We start from the raw sequence: 12,115 nt of genomic DNA, 5'->3' as shown, positions 1-12,115 counted from the left end.
TCTCCTTATCAATCCCAGATCCCTGGGACTCTCGATGGGCTGCTGGAGTAACAGCCTCAGTTTACTACAAGGGGTCCTCGACCCCCCACGGTACCCTTCATATCTCTCGAGAGTATGTTCCCTCTCGCTCCCAGATCTCTCAAGTTGCATCAGATATCAGACATTCCGAAAAGGTCATTATCCAAACTCTTGACGGCGCCTCTTCATCTTATTCTTCCTACTCTTGGTTACAGCTCATTCAAGACAACACCATCTTTCTCAACCACACCCTCAACACCGCCAATTGTTTCTTGTGCGCATCACTACAGCGCCCACTGCTGGCTGCCGTGCCCCTTAATATTTCCAACTACTCCTTCCATGCAGAAGGACAACCCCTCCGTCCCCTGGCAGACATACCCCAATGGGAGCCAGAATACCCAGATAATCTCACCATCCACCACTGTGTAGGCCCAACTCCACCCCCCTCCAGTGCACTTCACTGCCTCTCTATCTACACCCCTACCTCCGGCTCTAAGACTTTTACACAACCGGGACACTTCTTTTGGTGTAATGGCAGCCTTTTCAACTCACTGCCTCTCAACTCCGATACACCCTGCATTCTCGTCACCCTAATCCCACAGCTTACACTTTACAGCATGGCAGAATTCCTTGAGCTCCAACCTCCCTTGCACTCGCGCACAAAAAGGGCTGCTTTCCTTCCCATCATGGTCGGTATCTCTTTAATCACCTCAGCCATTGGGGTGGGGTTTTCAGGAGGAGCCTTGGGTCACTCTCTATGGGCAGTTAGAGATCTCGACGCCAAACTTGAGGGAGCCCTGGCATCCACTGCCGATTCCCTAGCCTCTCTCCAAAGACAAGTCACTTCGCTAGCTAAAGTCACCCTTCAAAACCGGCGGGCCCTAGATCTGCTTACAGCCGAGAAGGGTGGCACCTGCGTCTTCCTCCAGGAAGAGTGCTGCTATTACATCAACGAATCCGGCATTGTAGAAACTGACATCACCAAACTCACTGACCTTGCCTCCAGCCTCCACTCTGCTTCCAATTCCAACCCATTCTCGTCAATACTAACAAACCCCCTCCTCACCTGGCTCTGGCCCATTGCAGGCCCCATAATAGTCATTCTTCTTGTCTGTCTCTTCTTACCCTGTATAATAAAGTTCATCAAATCCCAAGTCGGGAAAATCTCTAATCAAGCTTTCAACCAGCTTTTACTCAGGAACTACCAGCTTCTGGCCACGGAAGACCCCTCACCCTTACGTGACCTCCTCACCACATGCTGAGATGGACCCCTCTCTCCGCTGGAAACTGTTCCTGGAAACAATGGCCGCAGACGCCTGGCTCCTGACACCCACATCCTCTTGGCACCATTGGAATCAACAGGTCCTCAACCTATGGTTACAGGGAACCTTCATTGATTTCCAACCTGAAGAAGTCCACATCTACTCATCCTTACTGTGGGGAGTCCTGTCAACCCTTTCCTCCCAATCCTCAAACCCTCACTCCCTTCTCCGCCCCTGTTCAGCAGGAAGCAGTCAGAAAGAAAGCAACGCCCACAAACCCATAGAGGAGAAAGGGGGGAATGAAGGGTCCCCACCAGTAAGATGGCAAACTTCCGGCTTCTTTTCGGGGTCCTCGGTTCCCGCCGGCGCCACCTGAAGCCCAATCACCTCTCGCCCCCCTCCCAATCCCAGCACCTAGCCAACAGCCACCAGCCCTGTAGAAGTAACACCACAATCACCCTATGCCCCATCCTATATATCCCAGCACCTTTCCCTAATAAAGCAGAACTCTCCGGTAAATTGCTGTTGTGTGTCGCTCCTTTCCTTTCACCCCATATTAAATTGCAAAAGGTACGATGGGCTTAAGACCATTGGGAGCTGATCAATACTGATGCCCTGTACAAATACTAGATATGCCAGAGAAGCCATAGACCCTGCTAACTGTTTGTCTTCTTCCTCAAATTCAAGATAATCCCAAATCCTCTTTTTCCTTTCATGATGAAAATCATTTTGGGGAAAGGGTGTCCAATTGCTGACAAAAATCCTATTATTTCAGATGCAAAACACCTTAAAGGATCATTTCCACTTTCTCCAGACTGTTCAAGGAATTGTGCTGTCAGCAGAGGACATTTCAAGCTTTTGAAACAAAATTTCAGTAACTCGTCCTTTAACTTTTCATTTTCCAGTGAGTTTTCTTTGTCATCAATGACTTCTTCCACAAAAGGCTTAGTGAACTCTATTAAGGCCTTGCAACACTGACAAAGGCCATAGTCACCTGTTTGTATTTGTTCTTTTGAGTATGGAACAGGGAGGAGGGATAGCTGACTCCAAAGGGTGGACAAGGCTAATCCAACTGAATATGCCTTGTTGTTATGAAGTTTCTGAATCACTGTTTGTAATGGCTGAAGTAAAAGAAGAATAATTTGTGATATCTGTTTTCCAGAGGGCTCTTCAATCAGTTCAAGCAAACCCAACAATAATTCCTTTGGATTACATAACTTTACCAATAAATCAAGCATCAGAAAATATTTCCTTTTTTCATCTTCCTTACCATTCCATAAAAGGCATCAAACAACAGGACCAACAAGATTCCAGCCCATATTCTTTTTTTTTTTCCCTTTTGCACAGCTTTTATTTTTATTTTTTATTTTTTGATAATTATTTTTTATTGAAGGGTAGTTGACACACAGTACTACATTAGTTTCAGGTGTACAACACAGTGATTCAACATTTATATACATGATAATTCTAGGTACCAGCTATCACCATACCCAGTTGTTACAATATTTTGAGTATATTCCTTATGCTATACATTACATCCCAGTTACTTATTTATTTTACAATTGGAAGTGTGTACTTTTTTTGTGTGTGTGTGTGAGGGCATCTCTCCTATTTATTGATCAAATGGTTGTTAACAACAATAAAATTCTGTTTAGGGGACTCAATGCTCAATGTATAATCATTAATCCACCCCAGGCCTAATTTTCGTCAGTCTCCAATCTTCTGAAGCATAACGAACAAGTTCTTACATGGAGAACAAATTCTTACATAGTGAATAAGTTACATGGTGAATAGTACAAGGGCAGTCATCACAGAGACTTTTGGTTTTGATCATGCATTATGAATTATAAACAATCAGGTCAAATATGAATATTCATTTGATTTTTATACTTGATTTATATGTGGATACATTTCTCTCTTTATTATTATTATTTTTAATAAAATGCTGAAGTGGTAGGTAGATGCAAGATAAGGGTAGAAAACATAGTTTAGTGTTGTAAGAGAGCAAATGTAGATAATCAGGTGTGTGCCTGTAGACTATGTGTTAATCCAAGCTAGACAAGGGCAATAAGACATCCACGGATGCAGCAGATTTCTCTCAGAACGCCAGCCCATATTCTTAATGATGACTTTATTCTTTTCATTTTGAGTAATTTCTAATTGCTGGTCTATGTGCCCTTCATCTATGCATTTTTGACCTGCTAACTGAAATAAGCCAAAATCTTCTTCTTTAAAATCTTGCTCCTCTAGGATTTGACATCTCTTTATTATGGATTGAAGTTCTTCCACAGCCATTCCTCCTATTTTTCCTGGTTTTGATGCTGAAATGGACCGCAGGCTGCTAGCCCCTCTCTCCCTACCGAACTTTCAATGCTGAGTATATGCTATACTCCTTGAGGATATACTGTAATTTCAACTCAGCCTTATACTAGGAGGGCTTGGCAATGGAGGAGAAAAATGCTGACTTGTAGAAATAAAAGGAAAAGCAAGCCAGGGACCAGAAGCTACAACACATATAATAAAGTACCAGTATCTAAAATGTAAAGAAATACTAATTATTAATACAACAAAGACAAGTAACCCAATGGAAAAAATGAGTAAAGGACAGAAAGGGAATGTTCAGAGGAGAAAAACCTGTTAAACTCTAGGCTATAACCATTTGAAGATATTCAATTCCACCAGCAATCAGGATATGCAAATTAAAACCGCAATGAGATGCTATCTCATTCCCAGACCCAGATGGCAAAAACCACTAAGTCTGACACTACCATGTCTTGGTGAAAGTGTGCAACAAGAAGAAGCTTTTCACACTGCTGATGGGAGTGTCAAATGATCAACCACTTTGGGAAGAATCTGGCAAGAGCTCATACAGCTAAGAATCCACATTACCCACAACAAACTCGTAGGGATGCCCCTGAGGAGATCTTCCAAAGGGTAGAAAGAGATGCATGTATGGATGTTCACTGCAACACTGAAAAGAAAACCTAGAAATCCAGAAGCACCTTCAACACTCACCAACATGGAAAAATTGAAAAATACATTGAGGTCCAATTTGGAGTTATATTCAATGGACTCAATACTACCCAACAGTCAAAATGAATGAACTAGATTTGTAGGTATCATTAAGAATTGAACATACTGATATGCATATAAGGAAAACTGCTCAAAGATAAATTAATATGATAGATAGTTCATATTAAGTTAAATCACACACCCATACATAAATACAAACTAGTACCATATGTTGTATATAGATGGTTGCATCTGTGGCAACAGTAGAAAACTGGGACTGAAGGGTCCATACATTTTATTCATGACAGCATATGCTCTGGGGAAAGAGGAAAAATAGAATGGGACTGTAACCAAGTCAAGCACAATTTACAATATTTTACTTTCTTTATAAAAAATAAGTCAAAATGACAACATATAAAGGTTTGTGTATTCTAGGTGGTGGGTAAATAAAAATTATTTCCTATAGCACTTTCCTGTTCTTCTTATTAATCTGCACACACACACACACACACACACACACACACACACACAAACACAAAACTTCTTTAGGTGAGATACTATAAACCAATATAAAATAAAATCTTTTAACTTCTCTCATGATTGATAAAAATTGCAAATTGAAATGATACACTATGCTCTATCAGACTGGCAAAAGTTAAAAAGAATAACAGTAATGACACTGACAGACACTCTCCACTCTGCAAGGGGTAATAGAAACTGGAACAAGTTTTTACGAGAAAATTTGGTATTAGATATCAACAGAATTTAGAAAATTCAGGTTATTTTGACCAAAAATTCTACAGCAGAACTTTATTCTTGAGGACACAGATTGCTTAAAGGACCTTTACCTCAGCATCATTTACAGAAGCTTACCAAAAAATGAGAATCAACTAAATGTCTAATTCCTATTAAATGAATTATGGCATGTATACTATTATGCAGCCATAAAAAGACTGTTTCAAAAAAGATTTAATGACACCAATATTTGAAATACTTAAAAACAGGTATAAAAGTGTGCCTATATGATCACATAACTACATGTATGCTTGTACATATCAGATATATACCAAATGTTAATATTCATTATTTTTGAGTATAGGAAATGGGTAATTTTTAATTTGTTTTTTTCTTGCAGTGACCACATATTAGTCTTATAGCCTGAGACAAACTGTAGTGGAGTTCAGGGAGTGTGAAGAGGGCAACGGGGCATATGCTGGAAGGCTGCAGGTACTGAGGCTCTCCAAACCTCCTGGCCTTCCCTCAAAGTCAGTTACCCTCACTTCCGGAGGATTAGAGAACTTTGACAAGTATTTCCTTACCCTGCTCAACTAGGGAAACAAGAATGAGTGCATACAGCCAAATTCGTTGGGGTTCACCAATGGAATCCCCTTGACAGCCATGTAAGTTAATTATTTTACTTATTTATAACTCTTCTCTCCATAAAACGATCCCAGAGGACTCACAGTTTTCAAAAAGAAAACAATAACCTAGAGTGTCCTCTACTTTTCATCACCATCAGGCACCTGGCTGACAGCCGACCTGCTGCCTTCTGTCCCTCCCAGCAACTGAGATGACAAGAAAGACACGAACAGTCCACCCTAAGAGGAGCTGCCCAGACACAATGGAAAACAATCCCCACAATGTCTGACCGCAAGCACAGCCCGGGTCCAGTCGGGTCTGTGGGGCTACCTTGTTTCTCTGCTCCCTTCAGGAATTTCCTACAAGAGAACCACATTCTACTGAAGGCAGCAAGGCCAAAGCTGCTGATCAGGCCACTAGAGAGCACAATGGGCCACCTGAAATGGTACAGCTAGGGAGAGATGAGGCTTCTGACCCAGAGCATGGAGAACACCAACCTCAGAATGCGGTCAGGACGTTCTGAGGAATCTGAGCTAGGCATGCATTTTTTTGTCTTAATCAGATTATCTCTGTTCCAAAAACTCACAGAGGAAGATCATTAAATGCCAAAGCTTTGAACCCTTGAGTATTCTAAGAAACACAAATCAAGTAAGAACTTTTTCATTGATGATATAAAAAATTATTTTTTAAATGATCACAGCTGTTTATGATTGCTGTCATTGCATATTTCTGTAAGCCTCTGATGAGTATAAAATGATAAACTCTCCCTAAAGAGGAAAGTTAAAAATGCTGATCTCTGGGTGGGGCTGAGGAGGAAAGAACCAGAAATGTGAACAAATATTTACTTAGATCCAAACTGACAGGCTTAGAGAAAATGACTCCATCAAACAGGGTACATGTAAATGATGAAAGATTATGTAGCCATTTAAAATACCACTCAAATAAATGCTCTAGTGATTCTGGGAAATGCTTATACTATAGGATACTCAAAATCCATTAGTAAGTGAAAAAAGCTGGATTATTCATAGTACAATTCCATTTCAGTGGCTTATACACACACACCACTGATATACAAAAGAGAAAAAACTGAAAGATTGTACATTAAAACTCATAGTGGTTAGTGCTGATAGACTACAAAGTTGTTTTTTATTTGAATACTTGTCTAGTGTTAAGTCGGTTATATTAAATGGGAATTTCTCTTACTACTTTATACATTTCAATGTTTGGGATTTTTTCTACTATTAGGTTTATTAGCAGATAATATTAGAAACTTCACTTTTTGCTTCATACTTTTTTTTTTCTGTAATAGACCTTTTAATAAATCTTTTTTTTTTTTGAGAGGGCATCTCTCATATTTATTGATCAAATGGTTGTTAACAACAATAAAATTCTGTATAGGGGACTCAATGCACAATCATTAATCAACCCCAAGCCTAATTCTCAACAGTCTCCAATCTTCTGAAGCATAACAAACAAGTTCTTACATGGAGAACAAGTTCTTACATAGTGAATAAGTTCTTACATGGTGAACAGTGCAAGGGCAGTCATATCACAGAAACTTTCAGTTTTGATCACACATCATGAACTATAAACAATCAAGTCAGATATGATTATTCGTTTGATTTTTATACTTGATTGATATGTGAATCCCACATTTCTCCCTTATTATTATTTTTTTAATAAAAATGCTGAAGTGGTAGGTAGATGCAAGATAAAGGTAGAAAACATAATTTAGTGCTGTAAGAGGGCAAATGTAGATGATCAGGTCTGTGCCTATAGACTAAGTATTAATCCAAGCTAGACAAGGGCAACAAAACATCCACGGATGCAGAAGATTTTTCTCAAAACAGGGGGGGTGAGGTTCTAAGCCTCACCTCTGTTGATCCCCAATTTCTCACCTGATGGACTCCTGTTACTGTGCCTGTCTTAGGTTGTTCCTCCCTTGAGGAATCTTACCCATCTCTGGCTGCTTCATACTTTTTTTATGTTAAATTTTTCTAGAATTATGTATTTATAATCTGGAAAATAGTATTTTGATTTTTAAAAGAAAACCCTTATGTAATAATATGACAAGTATAAAAATAAGATCTGAAAATTGTGTATTCTAGCTATGTAAAGAAGAAAATCAAAGCAAAAAGACTGGAAAAGCAATCTGTCCTAGAGTGCCAGGGCCTCTCAATGGATATATATTGTATCTACCAGATGTGTATGTATGTGCTCGTGCAAGCACAGGTCCAGGAGGGTTGTTCACTAGTTGCCTCTTTATACTTCCCTACACTTACACTTCCCAAAACTTTTAATAATGAACAGGCATTACTTTATCATTTTGAAGATTGCCCATCTGACTTGACCTCTTGCTGCCAGTGTCAGGAGCTGAGACACTCACATGTCTAGACCCCAGCAATGAGGGAAGAGGCTTAGAGGCTCTATCTGCTTTTCCTATATTCCAGGAAAAAAAAGAGGTCAAGACTTCCCTACAGACCTGAGAGGGTGGGGCCTTACTCTGTCTGAAGGGCCCAAACTCCAGTTTTTACTTCAGCTTTAAAAGACCACCTGATTTTACACACTGGATCTCACATCCAAATTTACTATTTTGTATTCTGTCAGTGGGAGAAAAAAACTAACATTTGTAGTTGCCTTTTATGTTTCAAATACTGTATTCAGAACTTTCATATATTAAAAAAGTTTTTAAAATGTTTAAAAGCATAGCCACACATATTACTGCATCACAAGCCCCCGTTCCTGCCACATACCTTGTACAGAGGAGCCCACAAACACCCCACTACGCTAGGTTTCTGCCAGTGGGAAAGTGCACACAGTTTTTCCAGAGGTTTAGAATATAGTAGTCAAAGTTGCTGTTTTTTTTCCAGTAACAGTAGTTTATAAAATATTGACTAATAAATGTACAGCCTCATCAAGAATCCACTCCAAAAGCCACTTCCCATAGACAGAATGATGACGTCCTATTTGCCTTGCAGAGGCACCTTCAGAAGGCAAGAGGCGGACGTGAGGCCAGGGTAGTCTGACGAAGGGAAGAGCAAAGAATCATGCAGAAACAAAACTCATCACGTGTCAATCCCATGTAGCAGTGCGAGGATGAGGGAACTGACTGCGCTTGGGAATCCTGGGACTGACAATCCAGAATTGCTCCCAATTGTGAATGTCCTTTTGTCTTCATAAAAACACAGTCCTTATAGGTTAAATGTTACTACCTCCATTTTATATATTTTGAGGCTGAGAAAGACTTACCCAGGCAGTAAGTGGCCAGGATGGGAACCCAGGTTTGCCTTACTCTGAAGCGCTGCTTGCTCCTTCGTGCCATGAGCCCCCTGCGCTACTTAATGCCTGTTGAGTGCACATCGGTAGAATCCAATTTCTCTCCTCCTACCAGGAAATGGAGGGGAATTTTCATTTTTTTAAAACACTTTTTATGTGCTTTGCATCTCACTAAATTGTCCTGACCATCATGTACATATCTCCTGTGATGACCTCCACTGCAGGCACACTGAGGGAAAGGTGAGGCCAGGCCAAAAACTGCAAGCAACCTCGTCTTGAAAAGCAGGGGGACAGAGGGAGTTTTCTTCTCTAGCTCTGTCCTGCCTGATCTGACCAATCAAAGAGACACCAACTCACTTGGAAATTCCTAGAATCACGGCCGCTGTTCTGAAAGTTCCACTCAAGGGCAGGATCCAGAACTGGGATCACCGACATATAAGCTAGAGCAGCCAACCACCACTAGGTGGCACCAAACCACGACCAGAACCAGGACACTGGCGCAGCCGCAGCTCACTGAGAAGCCCAGGCTGGCCAGTGCAGTAGGCAGCCCGGGCCATTTCATGAATCCTGCAGCAATGGGAGGTTCAACTCCACTTACTACGTTACGTAAAGTGCTAAGCCAGTCAGGCAAACTTGTCCATGTGGCTAGATATCAGTAGAAGAGCTGGGATTTGAACCCAGGTCTCTCTGAGACAAAGCCACCAAACACTATGCTCTCCACATTATACTATCCTTATCCCAAAACAGATTGCTCACAGAAGGGCGAAACAGGATTTTCTGGCCTTCTGATCAAGCCACTTCCCTGCTCTGTTCCCATGAGTGGGGGCAGGTTTCACTGACCTCACTGACTTGCCGAGGTGACACATACCTGGAGGTGTGACAACCAGGAGCCAGCTGTGGCTGTATCAGTGCTCAGAGAAACAAGGCGAAACGGAATGGCCAAGGGGGGAACACCAGAAAATCAGGCCAGTGGTTCTCAAACTTTAGCATGCTCTGGAACTACCTGGTGGGTTTGTTAAAACACAGACTGTAAGCCCCAAGCCCAGAGATTCTGATTGGGTAGGCCCGGGAGGGGCCTGGGAATGTCTTTCTGAGGTGCTGCAGACAGTAGTGTCAGCAGCCACAGCCAGAGAACCTCTGTCAGGCAGTGCCTCAGGCCCACCTCTGAATCAGGGTTTCCACTTGATGTGGTTCATCTCGGTCACACAAGAGTGGGAAGACCTAGACCATCCCTGAGCAACCAGCGTTAAGTCTGAAGCTGTTGCGGGGGAAGGATGGTAGTGTTACATCTTTGTGATTCTAGTTTCAGAATCGTCCTGCTCCGGCAGAGGAACCCCAGGCAACAGCTAGAGACGTGCACAGTTTTTCCAGAGGTTTAGAATATAGTAGTCAAAGTTGCTGTTTATTTTCCAGTAACAGTTTATAAAATATTGACTAATAAATGTACAGCCTCATCAAGAATCCACTCCAAAAAGCCACTTCCCATAGACAGAATGAAGACGTCCTATTTGCCCTCCAGAGGCACCTTCAGAAGGCAAGAGGCGGACGTGGGTGAGGCCAGGGCAGCCTGAGGAAGGGAAGAGCAGTTGGGGCGTCACCGAGAGAGGGCAGCCGTTTCATCTGCCCGATAAAACTAAACTTGCGGTGCTCACCACTTTCCCTCCCCTCGAGAAGCAGAAATGACTTCTCTGTTCTGGAAAAGTAATTGGCCCTTAGCTAGAAGACTTTACCACAAACTTCAGTTTCCAAAACACCTCCCTGAAAACTAAAAAAGCAAGGTTTTCCCAACAACGAGGAGATCCTGAGGAGGGCGAGGAGAAGCCGGCGACTGGCAGGCTGTGCTCACCATGCCGCCTCGAGTGGCAGCTGCACCTGTGCTGTGCACAGTGGCTGCCGGCCGTATGTGGCTGTGTGTAGATCTAAATTAATTAAAATAAAATGACGTGCAGAATTCAGTTCCGACTGAAGAATATTTGGAATACCATGGCCATTGGGGACTAGGGCAGCCAGACAACATTACATTGTTGCTCAAGGTCTGCCTCCTCTGCTTCTTTAAGCAGCTTCTTCCAAATTAAATAAACTCTTAAAACCTATTAATACAAAGTGACAGAAAGAAACCAACCACATTGGTTTGGCTCAAATGAAACCGTCAGCCTGGATCTCAGAGGGCGAAGGGGTGCACTGTGGAAAAATGCCCAGGGTGGGTGCTCGGCTGTGCCGCTTTCCAGAAATGAGAGGCTGGCTGGTCACCTAACCCCTGGGTCCCTTGGTTCAGGGTGTGTGGAGAGGACAAACCAGGGGACCACAGTGGGGGACCCAAGAAAGGGCTGGCTCCCACTGAGTATTTAGTGTTACTGCTGCCAGGATCCTTTCACGACCTTCAATTTCCTCCACTGAAACCAACCTGAGCGAAAAGTCTCACCTGCCTCCACCTCCCCCTTGGTCCAAATTCCCCAGGTCACCCCTTTCTTAAATTCCTCTGTTGTAAAGGGCCAGGTTTTTGTTTTGTTTCTAATTTCCATGTCAGACTTATTTCCTTATAAAATACATTAATGTGGGAAAACGAAACATATAAAATCCAAGACACAATTTACTCTGTCAATATTGTTATTAAAATTTCTAAAGTCTCAAGTGCTGTGCCTCTCTCCTACTGACCACACTGTGAGCAACCCTGCTCCCCACTCCAATTCTCTGCTCACTGGCCGCTCCCAAGTCTTTTTTTCCTTATAGTTTTACACACCCATTCTCTTTTTGTTTTCCATTCCCACCATGCCAGACCAACATCTGGATCAGGAAAGAGAATGCTGCACAGAGCAAAAGTCCTGGTGACCTGCAGGGTGTCTCCTTCCAGCGTAGGCAGAGCTCAGATCTGCACACGTGTGAATGACGGCACCAACCAAGGCCAGGGGGAAAGTGTCTGAAAGGATGACAAAGCACAGTGCCCCGGGCTCCCAAGGGCTGGAAACAGTGCCACTCCCACCAGCTAGCCTGGGGAAACGCAGAACCCATGGGGCACTGAGGGGGATACTCAGGAAGGTGCTGCCCTGAGAATGGGGAATAATTAGCCTGAGAATGAGGTCTGCTTCAAACTAATCATAAAAAGCCAGACTGGAAAAGTCACTGTTTCCAAAAAACTTATCTGCATGCCAGATCAAAGCTCAAGAAGATTTAAAGGAATACAAAATATA

At 42.4% G+C, this 12,115-nt stretch overlaps 1 protein-coding gene and 1 pseudogene across 8 annotated transcripts in view; both read right to left on the bottom strand.

The window, feature by feature from the left end:
- The window catches only part of LIMD1 (LIM domain containing 1), an 88,653-nt gene that overhangs the window by 22,030 nt on the left and 54,508 nt on the right, over nucleotides 1–12,115 (bottom strand). The window lies entirely within an intron of this gene.
- LOC140848144 (glomulin pseudogene) lies at nucleotides 388–2,599 on the bottom strand (annotated as a pseudogene).

Source organism: Manis javanica, chromosome 3 (assembly GCF_040802235.1).
Source record: "Manis javanica isolate MJ-LG chromosome 3, MJ_LKY, whole genome shotgun sequence".
NCBI lineage: Eukaryota > Metazoa > Chordata > Mammalia > Pholidota > Manidae > Manis > Manis javanica.
The sequence above is the reverse complement of the archived record's forward strand: the minus strand, read 5'-3'. Positions and strand labels throughout refer to the sequence as shown.